Below are 16,782 nucleotides of genomic sequence, written 5' to 3'. Positions count from 1 at the left end.
TCCGAGAACAAGGAGAGAGAGGATCCTCTCTCTTCTCCCTGGCAGTGTCTGGGAGGAATAAGCCAAGTCAGGACATGGATGTTTGCCTACTAATGGCACCCTTTCTGGTGTTCACTGTCGCCAGGGGTCTGTAGAATGAAGGTGGGGTAATATTGGCTGGCAGCCTTGCCACATTCACAGAGATCAGCCCAAAATGTCTTACCCCAAAAGAATTTTCTAAATGGGGTTGGATAAGTTGGGTATGGAAAAATCTAGAAATCTGAGACATTGAGGACTCCAAAATTCAGTGAGTTGACCCTCTGAATTTCTAAGATTTAATTTGGTATGCGGTAAACATCACAAACAGAAGTGGAGGCACTGTTGATATACCAGAAAGACCGTGGACTGCCAAAAGCTGGCTTTAGGTCAACTTCTCTGTTGAGATTAGGTGGGTTCTGGCTATCCTAAGATATCAGTTAACCAGCCATTGAATCCAGTAATTTCCTTAAATATCTGTGATTACTAGAAAAATGAATGAAATATTTTAAAAATAAGCATAGGTCACCAATGGGAAATTCATCATTCCAAATCCACCCCCATGAAGATCAGTGCTTTTTGCTAATAAAGGCTTCCCCAGACAGTAGAAACTACCCATTTTAGCAAGAACTAGAAGTGGACACATTAATGTTCCTATTTCCTAAATATTGAGGAATTACACAGTGCCCCATCCTGGAGTCAGGTAGTCACAAACTGTGGACCAGCTGGGGAGGGCCAAAAAGGAGAGAAAAACTTCCCTTCCCCTCTTTAGCATTATAGCAAGCCAATCTGATTCACATCAGTCATTATTAATATTCTACTTAGTTGAAGGTGAGAAAGCTTAGAAACAGCTTGGCGAGACACATTCCAGAGTAGGTTGTTTCCTAGGAGCACAGGCAGCAGGGAGAGCAGGAGGAGCATTAACTAGCAAATCATCACCCCATCAGTATTTATTGCACACCTACTGGGTTGCTTTCCTCTGGGAACTCCCCAAGGGGATGATGATACTCTGAATGGAAGAACTGGGTTCACTGAAACATCTGGCAGCTTCCATATGCACCCCAGATTGATTTAATCCCAGAAGATCAAGAGAGCAATCACAATAATATTATAGTAATAACAGTAGTGGTATGAAGTGTTTACTGTGTGCCAAGTACTGTGATAAGCCCTGGGGTAGATGCAGTACAACCAGATCATGGATGGTCCCTGGTCTAAGAAGGAAGCATGAACAGGTATTTTTATACTCTGTTAAACGGGTGAGTAAAAAAAGAAGTTAAATGGCTTTCCCAAGGTCACGCAGCAGGCAAGTGAGGGAGGTGGAATTAGAAGCCAGGTCTCGACTCCCAGTCCCTCGCACTCTCACCTAGGTCATTATTTTAGGTATGGCAGGGTGGCCAGAGAGGGAAGTAGCGGAGAGAGTCAAGAACCTGGTAACTAACTTTTATAGCAGTATTTCACCATTTAATAACCAAAAAGGAATAGCTAGGCCAGGTCAAGGTGTAAACTTCCAGTATATTGCACCTGAAACCTCCAGAGTGCGTAACTTCTGGAAAAGTTAACGTTCTTTGTAAAATATAACCAAATTCTAATGTCCATGGTAAATAAGACTTCAGGTTCAGGTAAGAATTAGCTGAATACCATTCTCTTCTCTCCATCTGCCCCTTGTCAGCAAGAAAGTCTGGGCTCCAGTTTGCTGCCCATACTGGGCTAGTCTGTCTTGGATCCTTGGATCCTTGGCTTAGACCAGAAAGTCCATCTCTTGGCCTTCTTGCCTGCTCTCACCCTTTGGTTTACGTTTGATTCCTCCAACTGCTCACTACTTAAGAATAACATAACGGAGAAGGTTGGTGATGGACAGAAAGAAACAGCTGAAAACAAAATGCATAGACAGCAAAAAGGACAAGATATCTTTTCTCTCATTTCATGTGTGTGTGTGGATACAATATCATGTATGTAGATATGGGTATGGATATCTGTATGCAAAACTTGACAGAGGTGGACAGAGGGGCGAGGGGAGGGTCAGATTTGCAAACCCATCTTCCCTCCCTGTAAATTCATTAAATCAGGTTTAGGTTCCAAAAGGTTAAATTTGATTTGGCTCTCTGCAGCAGAGATTGGGGATATTGTGGCAGATGATGCAGTAAAAGACTCACTGGCACCTTCCTGGAACTGGTGGCATTGTTGTTTCAAGGTGTTTAAACTTAGCAAGAGTCACCTTACTTCCTGTGTGGCAGGCTGATTTAAATATCAAAGGCCAAAAAAAGAAAAGGTAAAATCAAATTCTCATGTACTAGACTCTGACAAGAGAGATAGCCCTCAACTCTCCCTAGAAACCACTGACCATTGTATTATACACTCAAACTCTGGTGCCATTCCAAATGATCCCAGTGAGATAAAGCCACTGTAGAAGCAATAATGTAAATCGAGCAGCAATTTTAGCTGCTATTTTGCTTTTCCAAACTAAAATTTATTTCTACAAGATACAATTACTCTATCAGTCAACAAATTGCCAGCCTAGTCAAATGCAGTAAGTCAAATGCAATAATATAATCTCTCTCAGCCTCCTGGAGCTGACCATGGATTCAACATTTCCTGAAAATCCATGTGTGATAACTGCTGGGCCACAACGTTTTAATTTTATGTTCAATACGTTGATGAAAAGACTTTACTGGAAGAGAGGGCTCTTTAAGGGCTTGGCGAATGTAACAAAAGATGGAAACATTTAACCAGGCAAAACGAATTGATTTTGCGGATCTCAAGCACAACAATTGTATTTAATTAGGTGGTCGTATTTGAAAAATCCACAAAAAAGGGGGAAAAAAATCCATGGATAAGTGTCTTTGAACAGAGATGTATCAGAGCAGAATGTCAGGATTCATTTAAGAAATCACAGCTGCGTAAACAATGTTTATTCACTACAAGAAGAGAATTTATAGTATTTGTCATGAAGAAGTAAACACTTTGGGGGCTCTGTTTGTGACACAGTGTCATATTCCATGATATTTTGAGCCAGCAGGCACAACAATAGATCAATGGAGGCAGCTTTCTCACGCTATTTTGGGGGCAGCAAATACTTTTGAAGTTCACATTTCATGCTTCTCGTTTCAGAAGCAGTAGCGTCTATACTAGCAAATGAAGACGGGTGGGGAAAATTGGCTTCTGCTAACCCAACCTCACAGTGACTCAGTTTCCTGGAGTGGGTTCTGGAGTGTGGGGAATTTTCTCATTGGATATTTGCCTCTTCCAGAAAGTATCTAGTGAATAGACATAACCTAGGTGCTCCTTGAGCTGAGGGGCCGATCCGGCATTCAAGGGCAAAGCAACTAGGGTGGCTGACCAGATCCTTCAGGGCAGGGATCATGCCTACCCACTCTGTTGTCTTGTATTCTCCCAAGTACCTAGCACAGTACTCTGCACATAGTAAGTGCTTGATAAATACTAGCGATTGATTTTTATCCAGGGCAGTCTGGTTCTTAGCTGGTCAGTCCCCTGCCATGAGCCATTTTTGTGTCCTATATTTTTATTTTCAACATCCAGCCTCCCTCTGTCATAGTTCCTGCTGCTGAGATCCAGGGATCAGAAGTGGTACCAGTGTTCAGAGAGACCTGGGAGGGGGAAGGGGGGCGGGAGGGTGATGCAATAGCTCAGGAGTAAGTGGGAGGGTCAAGGGTTCTCCCCTCCTGCCCCCCAGGAAAATGCTTGGGACAGATTTTTGGCAAAAGGTGTATGAGATTCATTCATTCATTCAATGGTATTTATTGAGCGCTTACTATGTGCAGAGCACTGTACTAAGCGCTTGGGATGAACAAGTCGGCAACAGATAGAGACAGTCCCTGCCGTCTGACGGGCTTACAGTCTAATCGGGGGAGACGGACAGACAAGAACAATGGCAATAAATAGAGTCAAGGGGAAGAATGCCAGGGGAGACATCATTACGCTTTGCATGAGACATTCCAAGGCCCTCCATATCTGGTATGTTCGAATGCCTTCAGCAGCCACCTTACGAGGTACAAAATGATAGATATTTGCTTGCCTTCATGTCATGCCAAACTGCTTCGTCCTCTTCCGTCATTACCTTTGCTCCAGCGATGCTGGGAGCGTTTTGAGGGAGAAATTCAACTGTTATGAAGGGTTCAATTTACTTTAAATATTTTGGCACAATTTACATTAAGTGATCCCAAGGGATTCTTAAGTCTCTAAAGCCCAGTGGAATTTCGAAGAGCTTAATGATGTTTTCTTTTTAATGACCTTGACCCCAGAAATTCATTTTAAAAAGGAATGGTGCAGGGAAAGCAGGGTTCTGGAAATTATCAATATAACTAATGGTGCCAGTAAAAGGACACTGTCAAAGAACGATTTTTGCAAAAAAAAAAAATGCTATTCATATTTCTTTAACACTCCAATGTTTGTAAGGCGGTCTGAGAAATTTAGGGGAGGCTGGGGAGAGAAATATCCTTCATCCTTAGAAGTTCCTGTATTTTCCTGTTTGGTCTGCTTTAATTCCATGTGTGTAGTGAGGGGAGGGATGGGTGTTTACATGACAACAGAAATGTGGATACAGTTAGGAACAGGTAGCAACTCATTGTTGAAAAGAGTGGGTCTCCCTGAGATCAGTGGTATTTATTGAGCACTTACTATGTGCAGAGCACTGTACTATGCACTTGGAAGAATACAATGCAGTTAGCAAGAGATGACCCCTGCCTTCAAGGAGTTTAGTCTAACAGGAGAGAGGTTACATAAGTTGGATGGGCATGGGGCTAAGCACCTGGCAGCAGAGGCAGAAGGGGAAAATAAGGTTGGGGGAATAAGACTTGGTTCTTCCCAGAGGAGATATGATTTCAGTGGGCTTTGAAGATGAGGAGAGTGATAGTGCCTCTGTCTCTCTTAATTATCTGCTCACTTCTGCTTCAACCCTCCCCCGTACCAGTCTGCTCTGCTCTTCTGTCCGCTGCTTATACCTCTCTCTTCTCCAACCATCACTCAAGCTTTCCCCCGTTTCTGAAGCTTCCTCCCATGAAGCAGCAAACCACATCCCTCCAAAAAACCCACCTCCTCCAGGAGGCAGTCCTTGATTGATCCTCACTTTTCTGGCCATGTCATTTTTCTCTCAGCCACCTTGGCCCTCTTATACACTAAACTTGTTTGCTTGTTGCTGACATGTATCTACTTGGGTTTCTTCTTTTTTTCTAGTCTCACTCTTTTCACACATCAATTTATGGTATCTGTCCTCATTAGACTGCCAGTCACTCAAGGGCAGAGATCCGGCCTTATTGTAATTCTGTTTATCTCTAGGCATCTAGTACCAAGCCCTACAACCAACCTGCAAAAAATATTGCTGATGTTTGTAATGGTGATGATAGGTTGGAATTCTAGAGGTAAACTCCCCAAGAAGCAATTAAAAAAAAAAACTGGCCTAAAGGAAAGAGAACCGGCCTGAGAGAGAGAAGACTTGGTTCCCAATCCCAGCTCTGCCACTTGCCTGCTATTGTGACCTTGGGCAACTCACTTTCTTTATGAGCCTGAGTTTCCTCATCTGTAAAATTGGGATTAAGTATCCATTTTCCCTCCCTCAAAGACTGTGAGCCCCATGAGGGGAAGAGACTGGGTCCAACCTCTTTATTTTGTATCTACCCCAGCTCTTAGTTCAGGACTTGGACACATAGTGCTTAACAAATACCACAACTAATTAGTTAACTTTAACATACTTCCATCCTCTGTACCTTTCCCCCGCCCACCCCAGATCACATCTCCTAACCATGCCTCCTCATGGATACAGCGGGGGGATAGTTGTCCCTGGCCCTTTGTTCCCCAAGGATGAATCGACAGGAACCGAACATAAGGGACTTAGAAGAGAGAGGAGCAAGAACGGGAGAAGGAGGAAGGCGTTCAAAAGTGAAACAGGCCTGGCCCCAAACCTCCAACTCTTTTCATGTTCAATCCCTATGCAGAGCAGATGCTCCCTTTAGACCGCTAGTCAAGCATCCGTTGGTAAACTCAGAAACGAAACAGTTGTGTAAATGATCAAATCCACACCATGCTGTAGAGTGGAAAGATAAAAGACAGAGGGGCTCTCGCTATTGCTTTAAGCAGGCCGGAAGTCTCAAAGCAGTTCAGTGGGGCGGTGGCAGATGTAGGATTCTACTAATAAGATCATTTTAAAGCAATCCATCCTGGGCAGTATTCAAATATATGTTTAACAAAAACCATCGAAAAGCCTCCCAGGGCAGTTTTATCACTCATTGGTATTATTTGAGCACTTACAATGTGCAATGCACTTTGCTAAGTAATCAGGAGAGAATAATAAAGTAGAGTGGGTAGACATGATCCCCTATGAGGAATTACAGTCTAGTAGGGGAGCACTTAATAATAATGAAAATAATAATATTAATAATAATGGCTGCATTTGAAAACTTACTATGGTCCAAGCACTGTACTAAACACAGATGTAAATATCTGATAATCAGGTGAGTCACTGTCCCGGCCCTAATGCGGCTCATATATAAGCCCTTTGTTATATTGTATTCTCCCAAGAACTTAATACAGTGCTCTGCATACAATAAGTGCTCAATAAATACCACTGATTGATTGACTCAGTCTAAGAGAGAAAAGAGATGTTTCATCTCCATTTTATAAGTGAGGAAATGGAGAACTGAGAAATCAAGTGACTTGCCCAAAGTCACCCAGCAGGCAAGCGGCAGAGCCAGGATTAAAAACCAGGCCCATGCTCTTTCCAAAAGGCCATCCATGGTAGTGGAGGGGATTTACAGTTTTACAATCTATTTTTAGGTTGAAGGAGGTTGAATTAGATCCTCCCCTCCTATCCCACCTGCATTTTGATCTACATCAATGTGGAAACTAGCAAACCTGGACAAGGCCCCCAGGGAGTCAGTCGCCTTGGCTAGAACATTCAGTGGGGTCCTTTCGGCACTATCTTGCCAGAACTATCCACTCTCCAAAGCCCATTTGCTGGCAAACACAAACATCTTCAGAACTCTATTTTAAAGTACTCATTTGGATAAGAAAGCATAGACCTGGAATTTTGGATTTTTTTTTGTTTTAAATAGATAGAACTTGACTAGAAAGCCAGCAAAATTGTCTCCATAACTTATCTTCTAATGAGACAATAGTTTCCAAATCCATTTGCTAAATATGTTAAAAAAAAAAAAGAACGTTTATTACCAGCTGTATTTTGAAGTTGGGGCAGAACTACTGTATGTGACTTTCTTCAAATTAACCAAACTTTATCTGCTACACCTGGCAAGAGTCCCGATAAGCAGTGTTTCAAGCCCAAACAATATTTCAGTCTGGTTGTGAACACCACCAGAAAAAAACATTTTAGAAGTGAAAAAGACTGATGCCTTTACTGTAGCGAGGTCAATGTCACCACTATAATATTTTAAGGGGTCTCCTGTGGACAGAAAATGTGGGAAATCACTTACAAGGACAGAGTCACCCTTGGAAATATTTAGCTCATGATCTTCATGAAATTACTTGGGAAAAAGAAATTCACATGTGGAAATTCACTCTATCGATCCAAAGTAAGAGAGTCATCTTCTGTTCTTTAATTCCTAGAGCTCAAGCTCCAGAATCTTGACAGGAGTACTGGTCAGAGGCAGCCGCCTGGTTTGGCAGGACTGCCAGAGACCAACACAAAAGACCTGTTATGTGGGGGGACGAGTGCTGGAGACATTTGAGTTAGAAGGAGTCCTGGTCACTGCAGAGAGTGGACAGTTATCAGATTTTTCATCTAGTCCCTTGTCAGGTAAGGATCTGGCGCCTTTCTCCCCAGTGTCCTCATTTTAAATTGATTTTTTTTTCTTTTTATGGTATCTGTTAAACCCTTAGAATGTGTCAAGCACCGTTTTATACACTGGGGTAGATACAAGTTAATTAAGCTGGATACACTCCCTGTCCCACATGGGGCTCACAGTCTAAGTAGGAGGGAGAACAGGTATTGAATCCCCATTTTGCAGTTGAGGAAACTGAGGCACAGAGAAGTGAAGTGATTTTCCCAAGGTCACAAAGCGGGCAAGTGGCAGAGCTGTGATTAGAACCCAGGTCCTCTGGCTCCCAGCCCCATGCTCTTTCAACTAGGCCATGCTGCTTCCTTTCTGGTGCCCATACTCTCTCCACCACCACTGCCTGCCACCAAACTCCAGAGCTCAGAAGTGGCACCCGGGTTCATGGGCACCCTGAGCTAAGGGGTCCTTCTGGGGACATGCTCTTGGTTTGGGCAAATTTGGCCTCCTTTCTCAAAATGGCACTTTTGACATCATTCCATTATGTGTGCTGGGGGATCGGTGTAATGCATATGTCTGCATCTCTGTAACTGGTAGTCTTGAGTGCCTCATCAATGGGTACCCTAGCTGCTCATGTCCTGCCTCACTCGGGCAGAAGAATGTGACCTAGTGAAAAGAGCATAGGCCTGGGAGTCAGGGGACCTGGGTTCTAATTCCAGCTCTGCCTCTTGCCTACTGTGTGATCCTGAGTAAGTCACTGAACTCTCTTGGCTTCAGTTTCCCCATCTGTAAAATGAGGATTTTACAAGAGCTGTCCTCCCTCTTATTTAGATTGTGAGCCCTGTTGTGAGACAGGGACAGTGTCCCACCTGATTAACTTGTGTCTACCCCAGTCCTCAGTACAGTGCCAAGGCCCACAGTAAGCGCTTAGGCACCATTATTATTGTTGTCAGTAGCATTATCAAGCAGTAGTCGAGTCCTTCCCTGGCCTTGAATGGGAGTTTGGAGCAGGGCGGGCCTCTGGTGGTCTGGCCTATTTCCCTCTTCCTCCCCGTCAGAGAACCCCAAAGGGACCCACACTCTTTTAGGGCCCTCCTGGGGTTTGGTATTTGCTAGAGACAAATTTGCTATATTTGCTATAGATTGCCTTTGGCAATCCCAGACCCATAGACCCATTGAGACCACCACAGACTTGTGCAAAATTGTACTAGACTCACTCAAGGTGGGGGATGTAGTGGTTGGGGGGGGGGTGTGGGAGATAGATATATATATAGATATATATATGTGTGTGTGTACACACACACACACACACACACCACCACCACCCCCCCCGAAGAAGGGGAGGAGTCAGGCCAGCCGCCCGGGACTGTGGAAGGTGGAATTTGAATCTAGAAGGAGCCATCATCCAGTTTATCGCAGATAACTCCTTGGGTTTCTAAGCATCCCCCCTCATCTTACACATGGATGTCCCCAGAGATGACACAGCATTTATAAATGTTATTTTTAGGCTGATTTTACAGAGTAAAATTCAAGGGACATTGTAGTAATGAATTTTACTGAAATCACTCAAAAAAACCTCTTATGGCATCAGTACTCATCTTTTCATTTTTCTCTCTCCGTTCACTCTTCCAAACGGGAGTTTATCTTAGATGACATCTCTCAACACTTCAGGAGGTCATCTGCTGACTAGGAGCAGTGCTTGGATTATTTATTTGACCACAGTATTAGTGATTCTGACTTTCTAAGGATTGCCTCTGCTTCACGAATGTGTTTCATTTCCAGTGGAGCAAGTTAACAAGGCACAATCTAAAATAACATTGGAAAATGACATAACAATGTAGTCCTATAGAGCTGTTTTTACTGTTCTGGGAGGATATGGCAGAGAAGACCAATGATCTAGTGAACGTCCCTCTCACCTTGGGCATACACAATAATTAAACTTAGCTGGGTGGTTATATTTGGTATTTGATTCTTCTACCTTGTTCCATGAAGCTCTCAAAAGCTTTGCTTGCAGGTAATTATACCACTCAGTTGCTAGAAAATAGGTCAGTCTGCCTGCTGCTACAGTCACCCAATTATCATTGTTAGTCCTCACGTGCCACTCTGCCTCTCCAAGCATGAGAACCACTTTTTTTAAAAAAACAAAAAAGGGGAGTGGTGGGGAGGGGGAAGGCAGGGAACCAATGTGGCCTAGTAGAAAGTACACAGGTCTGGGAGTCAGAGGATTTGGGTTGTAATCCCAGCTGTGCCACTTTTCTGCTGTGTGACCTTGGGAAAGTCACTGAACTTTGTTGTGCCTCAGTTTTCTCATCTATAAAATGGGACTTCAATCCTACTCCTTTCTATTTATACTGTGAGCCCCATATGGGACAGGGACTGTGTCTAACCTTATTATTTTATATGTACTCAGTGCTTAGTACAGTGCTTGGCACAAAGGAAGTACTTTAAAAGTACCATTAAAAAAGAGCTGTTGCACAAGGAATAATAATAATGTTGGTATTTGTTAAGTGCTTACTATGTGCAGAGCACTGTTCTAAGCGCTGGGGTAGGTACAGGGTAATCAGGTTGTCCCATGTAAAGCTCACAATCTTAATCCCCATTTTACAGATAAGGTAACTGAGGCACAAAGAAGTTAAGTGACTTGCCCAAGGTCACACAGCTGACAAGTGGCAAATTTGGGATTGGAACCCATGACTTCTGACTCCCAAGACCATGCTCTTTCCACTGAGCCACGCAGGATGGCCTAGTAGATAGAGCATGGCCTTGGAAGGCAGAAGGACCTGAGTTCTAATTCTGGCTCTGCCACCTGTCCACTGTGTGGCAGACTTCTCTTTGCCAGTTACCTCATCCGTAAAATGGGGATTAAGACTGTGAGCTCCATGTGGGAGGGGGATTGTGTCCAACCTGATTAGTTTGTCTCGCCCCCAGCGCTTAGTATAGTGCCTGGCACATAGTAAGTGCTTAATACCATCCAAAAAGTTTTTTAGAAGAATGAAAAGGGAGTCACCTGCCAGCCTGGAGACACGGTAAAGCCAACAATTCAAAATAGCAGTGACCTGGTGGGAGACCACTTCAGGGGACAGACCGAACTGGCATACAGCAACAGGGAAAGGGGTTACCCTCGTTGAGTTAAGATTTTCCAAGGATCCGGATGCCAAGATGCAGGCTTGAGAACAGAGACAGGCTCTGAACGGAACAAACCACCCATGCAGCGAGGCTCTATCCTCAAACTCAAATAATGCGGCAAGGTGAGTCATCCTTGTCTTTTCAATCGGCCACACTTGCACACCTGGTTAGGATCTTATTGCCAGTAGACTCATCCTTTTTTCTCAGGTATCTAAACCCCATAAAGCTGTAATGTGTTTGGTGCTGTGGGACACCTCACTATTCACATCCTAACCCGATTATCTTCTATCTGCCCCAGCACCTAGTACCCTGCTTGGCACATAGTTAGCACTTAACAAGTACCATTATTAGTCCTGTGAATTGGGGAGCTTTAGTGTTTGTGTGTGTATGTGGTGGGGGGGAGGTGGTTTAACAATGTCCAAATAAGTGAAAAATCAAGGTTGCTAGTGAGCTGCCCCTTTAATCTTTGGTGCAATTAGCAAACTCAGCAGGTTCAACAGGGAGGTTTTGAAAGAAAACATCAAACCAACAAAAGCAAACAAACCATCAAACCGATGAGCCAAAGACAGCACACTCACACACATACAGAGGCAAAGAGTATCTGATGAATGGTATTTTTGTTTAACTGGTGACCTAAGCCAACATTTGTTCAGCTTTGTATCCAATCTACTTTTGCATAATTCTACAATTCTATGTTTCAGAGACTCCCATAATTGATAAGAGCATTCTTCCTCGGAATTTCTCCTCCTCCTCCCTCCTCCTCCCTCCTCCTCTCAGCCTTCTCTTTTCCCTGCTGCTGCCTTCTCTTTGGGACCTAGTGGTTCCAAAGGAGAAAAGGCCTCCTTCATGGGAATCGGTAGGAAAAAGACAATTCCCACAGCCGCTCTTATGCTTTGCACCAGATAAAACAAACCTCTGTGGACCAGTGGGTCCATGGGTTCCCAGATACAACTGCAAATTGGAAACAGTTCTGCTTTGGAGTAGGATTAGAATCATAACACTTCAAAGCAAAATTAATGACAGCACACTTGTGGTACTCAAATTGATGGGCAGAATCAATTATAGCCCTAACCCCAGTGCAGAACTCTAACCCTGCTGGCTTGAGAGCTCATAATGGCCTTCACTTATGAGGTCCTTTCACTAATGAGATAGAAAATTCAGAAACTTGTCAGGGAGTAAAATGGTATCTGATTTTTTTCCTTTTTAATGTATGCAGTTGGAAATACTCCTAGAGCTGCTCAACGAATTGGAACATCCTATAATAACCGCTGCCCTAAGGGATGTCAGAGATCCTTAACATTGAATGTAAGACAAAACTGTGAGTCATGTTCATCATCTTCCTTTTCTCCTGTCAATTTCATTACCAGGAATGATGCTTGGCTTTTTGGTCCCTGCCATGGGATTCTGTTCCGTTTTCTGTATTTCGACCCCACAGTGGGAAAAACGGACAATCCCCACTCATTTGTGGTATTAATAAAACCTAGAACTTGTGCCCAGGGGACCTTCTTCATGGCTCTGGAGGGTAAGGAAAATTAGCTCTCTAATAGTCCAGTTGCCAGTCATCCTGGTTACTCCCCCAACTTGAGGTAATGCATATCAACAGTATTTATTGAGTATTCATTATCCAGTGCAAAGAACTGCATATGTACTTGGGAGATAGCACAAATTTGCTAATAATGTGCTGAAAGATAGTACCATCATACTTAATAGGGGAATAGCCGAATTCATCTTTGGTCATTGTTTTCCCTCCCTTGATATGACAATAGAGTCATTATGCCTGGTCACTTATTGGACAGGTTGCTAAATGCTGGCTGTCTCTGGTCCAAAAGGGTTCCTGAAATGCTGACGTTGTTAACAACATGGATATCTCATTTATTGAAAACGATGGTAAGTGTCTGAGCCATGTGAATGACCTTAGAAAAAATATGCATGCCCTAGATGGCCCCTATAAAACTAATTTTCCTTCCATCCTAAACATGTTTTGGAGCTCAGGACACACCTGTTAGACCTTGCTCCTCTTGTCCACAGAGATGGAAATTTGGATGCTCACTCACACAGGAAAAGAATATAATTTGCAAACCCCCTCTCTTCTTCTGCATGCACTTAGAAAAAGCTACATTTGTGTTTCCAGGGTCACTGAATTTGTTTTTCCAACAGAAATGCTTTGCAGGCCTCTTGTAACGTTTGATAATGATCATGGATTCGGGCACTTTTTTTTTTTTTGTCATAAAGACAAGGAGAGCTAATTAGGCTTACTTTTTGGCTGCGTCAGATTTCTCCTGACCTTGACAATGTCTCTTCAATTGGAATAATAAACATGGAGGGAGACATGAGCTTGTCAAAAAGTAAAATGCATAAACCATATCTCTGCTTTAACTATCTTTTCTATTGAGTCCAGCAGTCAAAAAGCTATGTTAGATGAAGGTAAGTCTCTCCAGTAACACATGCCATGGCTTCAGCCATCCAAACCTCTAGCTTTTAACTCTGGGCGTAGCTAAGTGAAACCAGGACCACGGCCACATTCTTTGGCGATGCTGTGGTGCCCTGGGATCACCGATGATGATACCCAGATTCCTATTAGCTCCATCACTAAATTAGATGTGACTTGAAACAGAGGAGGAATCCCCAGGACTCTCTCTAGACTAAGGTAGATTTAGGGAGTGATACATGTAGCTGATTGAGAGAGAGAACGGTGACCGAGGCACTACTGAGAGGAGAACAATGGAGAGATGGAAAACTGGTCTGGCCTGTCACTGGACTCCTTCCTCCATTCTACCACTAAAACTGGACTGCAGTCCATAAGGTAATGATGAGAGGCCTCTCGGTGAAGTTGATGAGATAAAAGTTGGCCAGGTAGGAGGGAATGTTGTAATGTATACTAATTGGTAAGAGTGCAAACTGTTCATCTGTGTCAATGAAACACTGAGGTTGGAAAAGCCTCTCTGTCTCTGTCAGTGGAGGGTTTCAGGACAGGAAAAAGAAGGCTACATAAATGCCAGGTCCCCTCCAGGATGGGGCAAGTGGTTTATTGGGGGTGAAGCCAGCTGTCTGGGGCCAAAGGGCAGCCACAGCTACCCTCCCCTAGGAGCCTGAAGGGATGAACGGTTGAGCCAAGACATTGGGCAGCCTGCCAGGCATTTTGGGAGTGAGGCAGGTGCCTGGCCTCAGGGGCAGTTCTGGCGACCGGAAACCCCTAGAGACCGATTTGCAGAAAGTTCCCATGTGCCTCTCTGGGGTCAGCAGAGGGAGGGAGCCCCAAGGCGAGTTGAGGGGAACCTGCAGCATATCCCCAAAGTGGGCGGGGTATGGAGAGGTGGGCCGTGAAGGGAACTCTGGGACAGTTGGGGTTGTAAGGAGAGAATTTTTCTACCTGCCAGGGTTGTGAAGGGTCTTTCCTCCTCCTTGTGGGAGGCAGCAGAGCATGTGGCGGGGGTGGGGGGAGGCACGGGGGGTTGGGAGGGATCTGGCTTCCTCAGTCTCAGATTAGGTGGGAGAATAGTCTCAGCTTGAGAGTAGAAAGAAAAGGAGTTCAACCAAATTGACGAGGACAATCCTGTTTCCCAACTTCCCTATGGACTTCCTGTTCCTCATTCTGGGAGGGTCTGAAGATAGGCTGAGGCCCTTGCCCAAGGACATAATTTATTTTTTTTGTAGAGTGCTTTTCTTTTTTCCAGTCAATTATCTCACATTATCCACAGGAATCTTATCCCCATTTTACAGATGAAGACACTGAGGCCCAGAAAGGTTGTGATTTACCCAGGATCACCCAGCAGACCAGGGGCAGAGTTGAGAGTAGGATCCAAGTCTCCTGCCTTCCAGACCCAGGATCTTTCCAGTTAGACCATATATTCTCCCACACTCCTCTCTCCACCCCTTTGTTGTGCCTTTGAGGGAAGGAAAGACTTTGAGGACAAGCACTTAGGAGGGAACATCATACCCCATGCAGAGTAAATCTCAAATACCATTTTCACTTCTATGTAGAAGGGGGAGGATTCACAGTAAAAGGTACCAAGTTCGGGGTGGTTCAGTTTGGGACAGGTATTTCAACAATTCTATGCTGTAATATGCTAAGAGAAAGGACAAATGATTCTTTGCATTAACTTTAGACTGTAGGTATACCTTCTCTTATTTTGTGGAGATGGAAATGGGGAGAGAGAGAAAGAGAGTGATTAATTGATTTTGGTGACTGGCTCAGGATAATTTTAAAAAAGCAAAAAAATTGCTTCCTAAATTTTGCCCCAATAGTAGCTTTTCTAATAGGCTGTCTCCCACTTAACAATATGTTTGCCTCCTTTGTCAGAAAAAGAGCAGCGGACAGAAATATATTACCCTCTCTCCCTAGATACGATGCTGTTTCTCTTCATTCTGTGGGGAGGAAGCTGTGTTTAAATTTTCTCTGTTCTCAACACATGGAAGCAAAACAAACCAAGCGACTGAAAGTCAGCCTCGAACAGCAGGAATTTTAGCTTTTCTTCAACTTGAATAAATTGGTGCTTCAAGAAAAAAAAAACACCTAGTCTTACCTCTCTCTTCTCTGCTGGAAAGGTTTCGGGATTCCAGCCAGCATATACTCACTCCTCCCTTTAACAAGGCTTCTGCCTGGAACTGGGAGCCTAGAAACAATAAAGTAGCTGGAACTGTTTACGCCAGACATTAAAAGTATGATCTTTTGCATTCGTTTAGCACGATCTATCTGAAGCACTTCTCCAGAATGAATTATGTTCCCTCTTTGCAGATGGAGAAACAAAGGAACAGAATGTGGAAGCAATTTGGTGGCTGAAGTCAAACAGCGAGTCACCACTGGTGAAACCAGAAATGCAAATCCGGACTGCTGAACCCATGTCTTGTCCTTGAACTCCAAGAATGCATTCCCAAAAACTGACCACTCCATCCTTAATGCGGAAAGCGTAATCAGTTACCAACGAGACCAGAACCTACCTACAAACGTCCTCCCGAAACACCGGGTCTGCTTTGTGAAAAACACTTAGGTTGTAATTAGAGCTTGGGGGGGGGGGCGGCGGGTGCCGATCTCCTGTCAAGAACAAAGGGGGAGCTTCTGTCCTGAGAGGTTAGGACCAAGAAGCTGTGTGAAGGGATTGACTAAATCACTATTATCACAATAGTGCACTACTGTCTTTAGTAGAGATTACAGTGATAATGGTCTCTACAGTGTCATTCACCCTCTCTCATCCCTGCCAATTGTGCAGCAAGCTATTAAGGTGGGCAGAGCACACTGCTATGTGTGCACACTTTTTTTTAATTAAACCATTTACAACCTCAGCATGGCAGCCCAGTGCCAACTGTGCTGTGACACCATAACCCAGTAGGCGGGGATCATGTCTACCAACTCTACTGAATTGTACTCTGCCAGGCACTCAGTACAGTGCTCTGCACACAGTAGGGGCTCAACTGATTGTTTGATTGATTGCCAGTCATGTTAGCCATCGCTTTTTCAGGATTCTTGCTGGGCCCATCTACCTTGAGGAATGCTCTAGGTGGTTCTTCAGGGTAACCTCCTCACCATTTATGGCATAGCCCCAACTGTGGCAGCTGGGACTAGAACCCAGGTCTCCTGATTCCCAGCACTGTGCTCTTTCCAGTGGACCAACAGCAGGACATAAGTAGGTCTAACAGAATATTAAATAGTAAATATTTTTATCATTCAATTCTTACTCCCCCAGCAAGTACAGTAACATTTTTCCATCCTTCAAGTTAGCAAAGCTGAAAAATCTTTTTAGTTTTAATATCTTCACTTCAAATACATATATATATATATATGATATGATATATACATGCATGTTTATGTACACAGACACACACACTTCTAGCAGTAAACCTCATTAATTCAGGCTCCACAGTTCTGGAATTTGTGATCAAATTTAATATGCAGCAGGCAAATAGG

General features: G+C 43.8%; 1 long non-coding RNA gene across 5 annotated transcripts in view; it reads left to right on the top strand.

The window, feature by feature from the left end:
• The window catches only part of LOC120639053, a 210,315-nt gene extending 194,537 nt beyond the window's left edge, over positions 1-15,778 (top strand). For 2 of the 5 annotated variants that reach the window (XR_005661220.1, XR_005661222.1), the window contains 4 exons: positions 7,588-7,777; positions 12,097-12,198; positions 12,677-12,767; positions 15,616-15,778. This is a non-coding gene — a long non-coding RNA (uncharacterized LOC120639053). The remainder of the gene's footprint in view (positions 1-7,587; positions 7,778-12,096; positions 12,199-12,676; positions 12,768-15,615) is intronic. The other 3 variants (XR_005661221.1, XR_005661224.1, XR_005661223.1) reach the window with 3 other exon arrangements.
• The last annotated feature ends 1,004 nt before the right edge of the window (positions 15,779-16,782 follow it).

The sequence above is a fragment of the Ornithorhynchus anatinus genome, chromosome 20 (genome assembly GCF_004115215.2).
Source record: "Ornithorhynchus anatinus isolate Pmale09 chromosome 20, mOrnAna1.pri.v4, whole genome shotgun sequence".
NCBI lineage: Eukaryota > Metazoa > Chordata > Mammalia > Monotremata > Ornithorhynchidae > Ornithorhynchus > Ornithorhynchus anatinus.
Note: the sequence above shows the minus strand (reverse complement) of the source record. Positions and strands in the feature narration are given on the sequence as shown.